Source organism: Leucoraja erinacea, unplaced genomic scaffold (genome assembly GCF_028641065.1).
Source record: "Leucoraja erinacea ecotype New England unplaced genomic scaffold, Leri_hhj_1 Leri_127S, whole genome shotgun sequence".
Lineage (NCBI taxonomy): Eukaryota > Metazoa > Chordata > Chondrichthyes > Rajiformes > Rajidae > Leucoraja > Leucoraja erinaceus.
Window position 1 is genome coordinate 264,114 of NW_026575539.1, and position 10,674 is coordinate 274,787.

Consider the following 10,674-nt stretch of genomic DNA (forward strand, 5'->3'; position numbering starts at 1 on the left):
TCTATACTGCCACAGCTGCCCCAACCAGCTAAATTTTAGGTATCTGCAATGATCCTTGTGTATGGGTATTAGATAGTAAGCATCTTTAATATCAATGCTTGCCATAAATTATCCTTTGGAGATCAGTTGTCTGACAGTAACAAACGTCTCCATCTTGAAATGTATATACTCAACAAACTTATTTAGTGATGTTAAGTCAATGATGATGCGACTTCCACCATCTTTTTTGGTTTTAGTGACTATATTCGATACAAATTCGAAAGGTTCATGTTTGGTCTTTTTGATGACCCCCTTTGTGATAAGCATCACCAGTTCTGCTTGTCCCTCCCGCTTTTCTTCCTCGGAGGGAGTAAGTTCCCTTAGGGGCCAATGTTGAACTGGCGGTAATATCTCTGATATAACTGAATTTTGTATCCACTAATGTTGTTGAGTATATACTTGTTACTCGTGACATTACCCCATGCTTCTTTAAACAAGTGTATTCGCCCCCTGTTAGTAGAGCACCCTTGTTCTCTATATGCTGGCAGGAACCAGACCCACCTACCTCCATGGTTATGGGTATTCTTCTGTTTCCTCCCGGTCCAACGAGTCTTACACGTCGTATGACGTGGTGGGGGTGGCGCGTTTTCCCTGGGGCCTGCTCTGGGCCCTGGCCTGAAAGGCTTACAGGATTGGCATGCAGGCCCCGAGCTTTCACCAGTACCATAAGGTATACCCAGCTGGTGGATGCATTAGAGGTACTGCTGACTGGTTTACGTGTGGTGCTCATTCCAGACACTGCCGCCTTACCCCGATATTTTTGACACGTCGTCCAGTTTTTTGAAAAACTTTGTTTGAAGAAGGGTTTCGGCCCGAAACGTTGCCTATTTCCTTCGCTCCATAGATGCTGCTGCACCCGCTGAGTTTCTCCAGCTTTTTTGTGTACCTTTTTAAAAACTTGGCTTGATCACGGATCCTTCTGTCTGGCTAAGTTGTTGTGTCGGCGTTCTCACAGTCTTGTGAATTTTGGTTGAAGGCAGGTTTTATAACTTCCTGAGAAGTTGCGGGGCACTGCGAACAGTAGGGTCAGGTGTTTTGCCATACTACCCTGACCTCTGGAAGAGCATGTGAATGATAGCCGACATAGGCATATCAAATTTTAAATATTGGGTTTTTTTGAGAGCGATGCTCAATGTATCCCCCAATAATGGTGGGCACTTTGAGTAATGCAATTTAGGGGAGGCGTGATGAATCCAACACCTCATGACTACCTGTCTTGGAGAGGTTCTTTGAAAAGAACAGGTAGTAAGCTGGTCTGTCAGTCGAGACTGAAATTTATCTCGCTAGTGGTGAAGCCACATAGCGGCCACACCCAGCAGCTGTTCCTGATCCTGTACCTCAAGCATACTCCCGATGTTGTTCAGCCAGTGACCCCTCTTCTTGACCAGCCCAGCTCTGGTCCCATCAATCCCTCGACAAGGGAGATGGCCAGTGCAATAGCACTGGAGTGGGAGTGTTAGCTCCCTTGGCAGTTTTTCTGGAGTTTTTAGCTCCATGACCTCCTCTGGCTTGGGGAAACAGACATTCTTGTTTTTTGTTTGAAGTGCTGATCCCATCTTCCGTGTCTGTCTCCAGCCTGAGGTTTGGTCCTTACCTTGTTGTTAGAGGCTGTCTGCCGTTTTCGGGCGGCATTTCAGCGGTTCTCGGGCGGCGAGTCTCCTTGTCGGGAGTCTGCAGGGGTGCCGGCCGGTTTTTAAATTTCCCTCCGGTCCGCTGCTGTTAGTCAGACAGCTGTTTAGCGGACCGGGCATCAGCGCAGCACCCGTGTCTGTGGACCGCAGCGTGTGCGGTCCCGTTGCCGCCTCTCCCCCCTCCACTGTCGGCTCCTTCGCTGGAGTCGAACGGGGGCCGCTTCCCTCTGCTGCTTTGCTCCCCCTGGAGCAAAAAACACAAGGAAAAGACCGATGAAGGTAAGTACTTACCTAACGTTCCTTTCTTTCAGGCTAGTAGCGGGAGCGCCCGACTCCCGCTTGGCCGCTGTTGCACTGCTGGCGTTAATGCCGCGCCTGCGCACTGAGCGGGTTCTTCACGGAATCACTCACGTGACTCCGAAGTAAAATTATCCGTTTACTTAGCCTCCACAACTGTCATATGTTGAAAGAATGGAGCGGCTGGGCTTGTATACACTGGAATTTAGAAGGATGAGAGGGTATCTTATTAAAATATATAAGATTACTAGACTGAGTGGGACCCATTGGATCCCAGCTTCACGCGGGAGGGCCGGTCCCCCAACACAATATTCCACCTCTCCACCGATTCCAATATTGCCGGCCAGTGTGTGGGGTGGAGGGGGGCTTTCTGGAGTGCTAGCATGGGTGTTGTGGGTCAAATGGACTGGTTTCCAGAGGGTAAGAATAGATATTGTGGGCTGAATGGATTCTTGGCCTGGCAGCTAAGTCACTCAGGCCTGGCAGCTCAGTAACTCAAGCCTTGCAGACTGGCAGCTCAGAAACTGTGAGAAATTCTGCCCAAAAACAGGTGAGAGACTGTGAGAGAGAAGGGGGAGAGGGTAGAATTTGGTGGCCTTGCACCCTGCTTGATATGGCATGAAATTGCACTTGAATTTGGTGGCCTTGCACCCTGCTTGAAGTGGCACTAAACTGCACTTGAACTTGGTGGTTTTGCACCCTGCTTGAAGTGGCACTAAACTGCACTTGAATTTGGTGGCCTTGCACCCTGCTTGAAGTGGCATGAAACTGCACTTGAATTTGGTGGTAGACAAAAGTGCTGGAGAAACTCAGCGGGTGCAGCAGCATCTATGGAGCGAAGGAAATAGAAAATCCTTCTTCAGACTGATGTGGGGAGATGGGGGGAGAAGAAAGGAGAAAGGAGAGGAAGAATCCGAGGGCTGAGGGACAGCTGAGAAGGGGAGGAAACAGCAAGGGCTACTGGAAATTGGAGGTCAATGTTTATGCTGCTAGGGTGCAAACCGCCCAAGCGGAATATGAGGTGCTGTTCCTCCAATTTCCGGTGGTGCTCACTCTGGCCATGGAGGAGGCCCAGGACAGAGAGGTCGGATTGGGAATGGGAGGGGGAGTTGAAGTGCTGAGCCACAGGGAGATCAGGTTGGTTATTGCGAACTGAGCGGAGGTGTTGGGCGAAACGATCGCCAAGCCTACACTTGGTCTCACCGATGTAGATCAGCTGACATCTAGAGCAGCGGATGCAACAGATGAGGTTGGAGGAGATGCAGATGAACCTCTGTCGCACCTGGAACGACTGCTTGGGTCCTTGATTGGAGTCGAGGGGGGAGGTAAAGCGACAAGTGTAGCATCTCTTGCGGTTGCAAGGGAAAGTGCCAGGGGAGGGGGTGGTACGGGAGGGAAGGGAAGAATTGACCAGGGAGTTGCGGAGGGAGCAGTCTTTGCGGAAAGCAGACATGGGGGGAGATGGGAAGATGTGGCGAGTGGTGGGGTCACGTCGGAGGAGGCTAACAATCTGCTTGAAGTGGCACTAAGCTGCACTTGAATTTGGTGGCCCTGCACCCTACTTGAAGTGGTAAGATACTGCACATGAATTTGGTGGCCTTGCACCCTGCTTGAAGTTGCATTAAACCACTTGAATTTGGTGGTCTTGCACCCTGCTTGAAATGGCAGGAAACTGCTCTTGAATTTGGTGGCCCGGCACCCTGCATGAAATGGTATGAAAATGCATGTGAATTTGGTGGCCTTGCACCCTCCTTGAAATGGCAGGATACTGCACATGAATTTGGTGGTCTTGCACCCTGCTTGAAATGGTATGAAACTGCACTTGAATTTGGCAGCCCTGCACCTTGCTTGAATTGTACCCAGTGTGTGTAAGGTGATGTTAATGTGCGGGGATTGCTGGCCTGCACGGACTCGGTGGGCCGAAGGGTCTATTTCTGCGCTGTATCTCTAAACTGAACTAAACCTTCCCGATCCGAAAAGTCGCCTGGCCTTTTCCACCAAAGACACTGCCTGACCCGCTGAATTACTCCAGCACTCTGTGTCTATCTTTGGTATAATCCAATATCTGCAGTTCCTTTGTGCTGCAGATACGCCCCAATGTTGCTTGTTGTTTAGAGGAACACTGTCTTCCACATTACCCCACCACAGATATATTTTGGACTAAAAGTAGACCTTCTTCCCTCTACAAAACAGGAAATGTAATTAAAAGAGAGAACTGAACTTTGCATTCAGCCCTTCGAGCCTGCACCGGCATTCTACCGGCACCTGCATCTAGCATGTCCAACCCCTTAAGAATTTTGTAAGTTTGTAAGTTTGGCTTTGTAGTGTGCAAAGAAATTGGATTGGATCAATTACAAATATCCCTCACCATCCCATTGGGAATGCCTTTGTTTTGTCCAGACCACACTCTTTCACTTCCAAATTACCAGCGATAAACGTGACTGCATTCTAATATTTGCATTTGTTTTTGAGAGTTTGCCTGCTGAACCCGAACACAATAGACAATAGGTGCAGGAGTGGGCCATTCGAGCCAGCATCGCCATTCAATGTCATCGTGGCTGATCATCCCCAATCAGTACCTCGTTCCTGCCTTCTCCCCATATCCCCTGACCACTCATGGCGGGATTGTCATATGAGGAAATATTGAAAAGACTAGGCTTGTATTCACTGGAGTTTAGAAGGATGAGGAGGGGGATCTTATAGAAACATATAAAATTATAAAAGGACTGGACAAGCTAGATGCAGGAAAAATGTTCCCAATGTTGGGCGAGTCCAGAACCAGGGGTCACAGTCTTAGAATAAAGGGGAGGCCATTTCAGACTGAGGTGAGAAAAAGCTTTTTCACTCAGCGAGTTGTGAATTTGTGGAATTCCCTGCCACGGAGGGCAGTGGAGGCCAAGTCACTGGATGGATTTAAGAGAGAGTTTTAAACCCGTCTCACGGTGCGAGTCCACCCACGAGTGATCCCAAGTTTAAAACAAATCAAACTCGTGGTAATCACGTAGAATTAACGTAGCGGGAATGTCGCAGCTCGTAACGCTAATGGCAGGTACTCGGGAAACTTGTTAACTCGTGAAAATCTTTCAACATGATGAAAGATTTCCACGAGTCAAATTTACTCTTGAAGTAAAAACATTTAAACTCGTTGTGTGAATGTTGTAGCCCATGAGTTTATCGTAGTGACTCGTGAGTCTACCGTGGGCTTAGCGGGACAGGCAGCATCTCTGGAGCGAAAGAATGGGTGGCGGGATGACGTTTCAAAATTTCTGCTGCGTCTTTGTGTTACACCAGCACTGTGTGTGCACTTTCTGTCAACCAGCATCTGCCCTTTCTTGTGTATGACATTATCTGTATCCGTGGCAGAGAGAGCTCTTAAAGGTAGCGCAGTCAGGAGAAATGGGGACAAAGGACATTTAGTGGCACATACACCAATTTTGTGCAGTGAAATTTGCGAAGGCAGGAACGGGGTACTGATTGGGGATGATTAGCCATGATAGAAACATAGAAACATAGAAAATAGGTGCAGGAGTAGGCAATTCGGCCCTTCGAGCCTGCACCGCCACTCGATATGATCATGGCTGATCATCCAACTCAGTATCCCATCCCTGCCTTCTCTCCATACCCCCTGATCCCTTTAGCCACAAGGGCCACATCTAACTCCCTCTTAAATATAGCCAATGAACTGGCCTCAACTACCTTCTGTGGCAGAGGATTCCACAGATTCGCCTCTCTCTGTGTAAAAAATGATTTTCTCATCTCGGTCCTAAAAGACTTCCCTCTTATCCTTAAACTGTGACCCCTAGTTCTGAACTTCCCCAACATCGGGAATAATCTTCCTGCATCTAGCCTGTCCAACCCCTTAAGAATTTTGTAAGTTTCTATAAGATCCCCCCTCAATATTCTGAATTCCAGCGTGTACAAGCCGAGTCTGTCCAGTCTTTCTTCATATGAAAGTCCTGCCATCCCAGGAATCAGTCTGGTGAACCTTCTCTGTACTCCCTCTATGGCAAGAATGTCTTTCCTCGGATTAGGAGACCAAAACTGTACGCAATACTCCAGGTGTGGTCTCACCAAGACCCTGTACAACTGCAGTAGAACCTCCCTGCTCTTATACTCAAATCCTTTTGCTATGAATGCTAACATACCATTTGCTTTCTTCACTGCCTGCTGCAACTGCATTCCTACTTTCAATGACTGGTGTACCATGACACCCAGGTCTCGTTGCATCTCCCCTTTTCCTAATCGGTCACCATTCAGATAATAGTCTACTTTCATGTTTTTGCCACCAAAGTGGATAACCTCACATTTATCCACATTATACTGCATCTGCCATGCATTTGCCCATTCACCCTGCCTATCCATGTCACCTTGCAGCCTCCTAGCATCCTCCTCACAGCTAACACTGCCCCCCAGCTTCGTGTCATCCGCAAATGTGGAGATGTTATATTCAATTCCCTCGTCCAAATCATTAATATATATTGTAAATAGCTGTGGTCCCAGTACTGAGCCTTGCGGTACCCCAATAGTCACTGCGTGCCATTGTGAAAAGGACCCGTTTACTCCTACTCTTTGCTTCCTGCCTGCCAGCCAGTTCCCTATCTAGGTCAATACTGAACCCCCATTAATACATTGATGGTGCTGCTGTGGAGAGGGTCAGCAGATGACCTGACCTCAACAACCAACACCACAGCAGTCGTTAAAAGAGCTCAGCAGCGGCTCCGCCCCCTCCGGAGACTCAGAAAAGCAGGTCTCCCCACTGTTCACCTTACAGCCTTCTACAGGGGTACCAATGAAAGCATACTGACCTACGGCATCACTTCTTGGTTTGGGAGCTGCAAGGCCTATGAACAAAGACAGCTAAACAGGATAGTGAAGACAGCCAGTAGGATCATTGGTGCCTCTTCCCCCTCCTATTCCTGTTGGAGATCTACCAGAAGCGCTGCATCCGCAGAGCCATCTCCATTATTAAGGACCCTTACCACCCCTCCCACTACATCTTCATCCCTCCTGCCATCTGGGAAGAGGTACAGGAGTATCAGCTGTACAACCAGCAGGATGCTAAACAGCTTCTTCCCACAAGCAATACAAATGGTTAACAGACTGTGTCCCCTCCCTGTGCACATACACCTCCACATCTAACCCTCCCCCAACACCTTGACAGCTAGTAACCTTTCAGGGTGAAGCCACCGAACAGCACTTTAAATTGTTCCTATGTTCGGGATCGATTGTTCTGTTTGAATGTCTGTTTTAGTTCTATTTTAGTTCTATTTTAGAGATGATAATTTTTAACTTGTAAGTATTTATTTCTGTTTTTATTAATTGCACTGATGGCAACACTGATGAGAAACAGTTTTTCGTTTCTTCTGTGTATGCAAGTACTCAGTGAAATGGCAATGAAATGAATACTGAATACTGTACTACTGGGGGAGCAGGGAGATAGATGGAGAAGAGGGGGGTCGGGACGGGAGAGGGGTCATGGAGGGATGGAGGCAGTGACTGGGGGTAAGGGAAAGGAGAGGGAGGGAGAGGTGAAGGAGGGAGTGGGGAGGAGAGGGGAAAGAAGAGGGAGGGTTAAGAGGAGGGGATGGAATGCTGAGGAATAAGGGGAAATGAGCCGCTCTTGCATAGTTGAGGGCTATGGGTGAGTGGTGGAATATTGAGTTGGGGGAACGGTTGCGTTGAGGGAATGGATAAGTGTTGGAATATTGCGTTGGGAGAATGGGGCCCAACGGGTCTAGTATCTATCTATTATATATTAAAACTGTGTGGCTGCCGTCTGGCGTCCGGCTGCCTTTCTGCCTTTTGATTCGCTGCTCCTTTCTATCAGCTTCCAACACACTTCAAAACAAAGTTGCAAGACAGGAACACTCTGCACTTTTCACCTCAATGGGATATCACGGCAAGTGCTTCAACAGGAGGGGGAGGGCCAATTGGTATTGCAATTGGAACTGCTGCAGCAGGCAGGGTATGTGCAATTGGAGTTTTTTTTCAATCCACTGCTGAGGGAGGCAGGGGAGTGCTGGAATCTTACATTTGGGAACTGGTTCAGTTCCGTTGGAGGAGACGGGTGCATGGTGGAATATTGGGTTGGGGGATCACACCATTGGGGGAGCAGACCCAACGGGTCTGCACTTGGTCTAGTATATTACTAAAGCTCTCATCTTGTTTGTTTCTATGCGTGCGTGTCTGTGTAATTGTGATCACGTAGCTACGCCAAAACAGTACAGAATAGCGCTAAAAGGGTTTGCACCACCTTACTTACAATTGTCCTGAGGTGGTTTGTATCAAGTTTCGTTACGATTGATGTTATATTTCATAAGTTATTTCACTTTTTTGTAATTAATAAAATCAAAATTTGAGAAAAATGTCTTCCCAGCTACAATGTTGCAATCCCAGGACACTCAGTCCTGCAAGCACTAGCAAGTGCAATGGCAAGCTACAATATTGCAATCCCTTTTTTTAATGTTCCTGGCAGCAAGTATATTCCTGGCAGTAAAGATGTTTTTAAAGTGCAATTGTATTTGTTTCAGTCACAGTACACCGAGTTCTGTCAGCTAGCAATTGCAATTGCATTGTTTTTAAATTTTTAAATGAGGGAGGGTAAATAAAGCGAAATAAACAGCCCCTGCTCAGTTGGAGGTAATGGGTCAGTGAATATTGCGTTGGGAGAATGGGTTGCATGGGGGGACCAGGCCTCCCATCTGACAGGGACCATACGGGTCCCACTTGGTCTATTATCTATACTATTACTAAAGGTCTCATCTTGACCACTTCCTGTCTATGTCTTAAATAAATTTTAGGAAAAACGCTACCCTATATCGCTATGATTCTTTCGCCATCTTACTCACCGTCCTCCTCCGCTCCAACCCCCCAAGGTTTTTTCAGATCGGTGAAATAATAAAAACGTTATGAATGTTTAAAAAATCGTGAGATCAGCAGATTGTTCTTGTCGCCTGTCAGTCACCATGATGAAGGTAACGCCCCTTCCGGGAGGCCAGGAGAATAAAGCCCCAGAGGCCGGACGTGTGTCAGTCACCCCGGAAGATCGTAAGTGAGAGGTGAGTCCAGAACTGTGAATCTGTTAATGCATACGTGACCAGGAGCTAAGTGTCGAAACATGGCATAACTAAATTGCGGAACAATAGAAACTTGCAAGGCTCACCTCAGGCTCCGTTAGACCACGAGAGGTAATATCTGGACACACGACAGGGAACTGATACGAGAATAGGGAAGTGACACAAGAACATAGATGTACAGAATATAGGTAGGTTCACATATGGCCATGTTGGGATCTCAGCTGCCAATCAACAGTGTTCCATCCAGTGCAATGAGAGATTTCTTACATTGGTGTGAGGAGAGGGGACGGAGCGGGTCAGGGGAGGAGGAGAGGGGAGAGAAGAGGGAGGGTGAAGAGGAGGAGGAGAGAGTGTTGGGGGATGAGGGGATATGAGCCGCGTCTGTACAGTTGGGGGCTATGGGTGAGTGGTGGAATATTGCGTTGGGGGAACGGGGCCCAACGGGTCCCACTTAGTTGTTTTATATCTCTCTACATCACCGTCTATTTCTCTCATTTCCCTTTCCCCTGAATCTCAGTCTGAAGAAGGGTCTCGACCCAAACCATCAGCTATTGCTTCGCTCCAGAGATGCTGCCAGTCCCGCTGAGTGCATAGACGGCACTGGACCTTGGAGAGGAGGGAGAGGGAGGTGGGAAGGGAGCGGATGGGGTAAAGGGAGACGTTGGTGAAGTGGGAATGGGGAAAGGGAAGGAGAGAGGGGGAGGAGAACAAATACTCATTGATATTTTATTTAATGGCACAACAAACTGAATAAATGAGTTCAAACTTCAAAGTACAGGATAAAATCTTAACTGAACACATAACTTCATAAATTAATTCATATTTCTACAAATATGATATTTGTATTATATTAAAACATGGCAATACAGCATAAAAATTGCACTATGCAATATTTCTGCACACACGAACTATTAAAAATTAGAGGGATCATTGGTCTCGACATGAGGGGGCTGAGCCCCCTCCTCTACTCCCTCTTCACCTATGACTACACACCTGTACATGGTACTAACACCATCATCAAGTATGCAGATGATACAACGGTGATTGGCCTCACCAGCAACAACGATGAGTTGGCCTACAGGGAGGAGTCCAGCACTTAGCAGCATGGTGTGCTGACAACAACCTGGCCCTTAACTCCAAGAAGACCTAGGAGCTCATTGTAGACTTCAGGAAGTCCAGAGGCGGCACGCACACCCCCATCCACATTAACGGGACGGAGGTGGAACGTGTTTTCTAGCTTCAGGTTCCTGGGAGTCAACATCTCCGATGACCTCTCTTGGACCCACAATACCTCTACTCTGATCAAGAAGGCTCATCAGCGTCTCTTCATCCTGAGGAGACTGAAGAAGGTCCATCTGTCTCCTCAGATCCTGGTGAACTTCTACCGCTGCACCATCGAGAGCATCCTTACCAACTGCATCACAGTATGGTATGGCAACTGCGCTGTCTCCGACCGGAAGGCATTGCAGAGGGTGGTGAAAATTGCCCAACGCATCACCGGTTCCTCGCTCCCCTCCATTGAGTCTGTCCAAAGCAAGCGTTGTCTGCGGAGGGCGCTCAGCATCGCCAAGGACTGCTCTCACTCCAACCATGGACTGTTTACCCTCCTACCATCCGGGAGGCGCTACAGG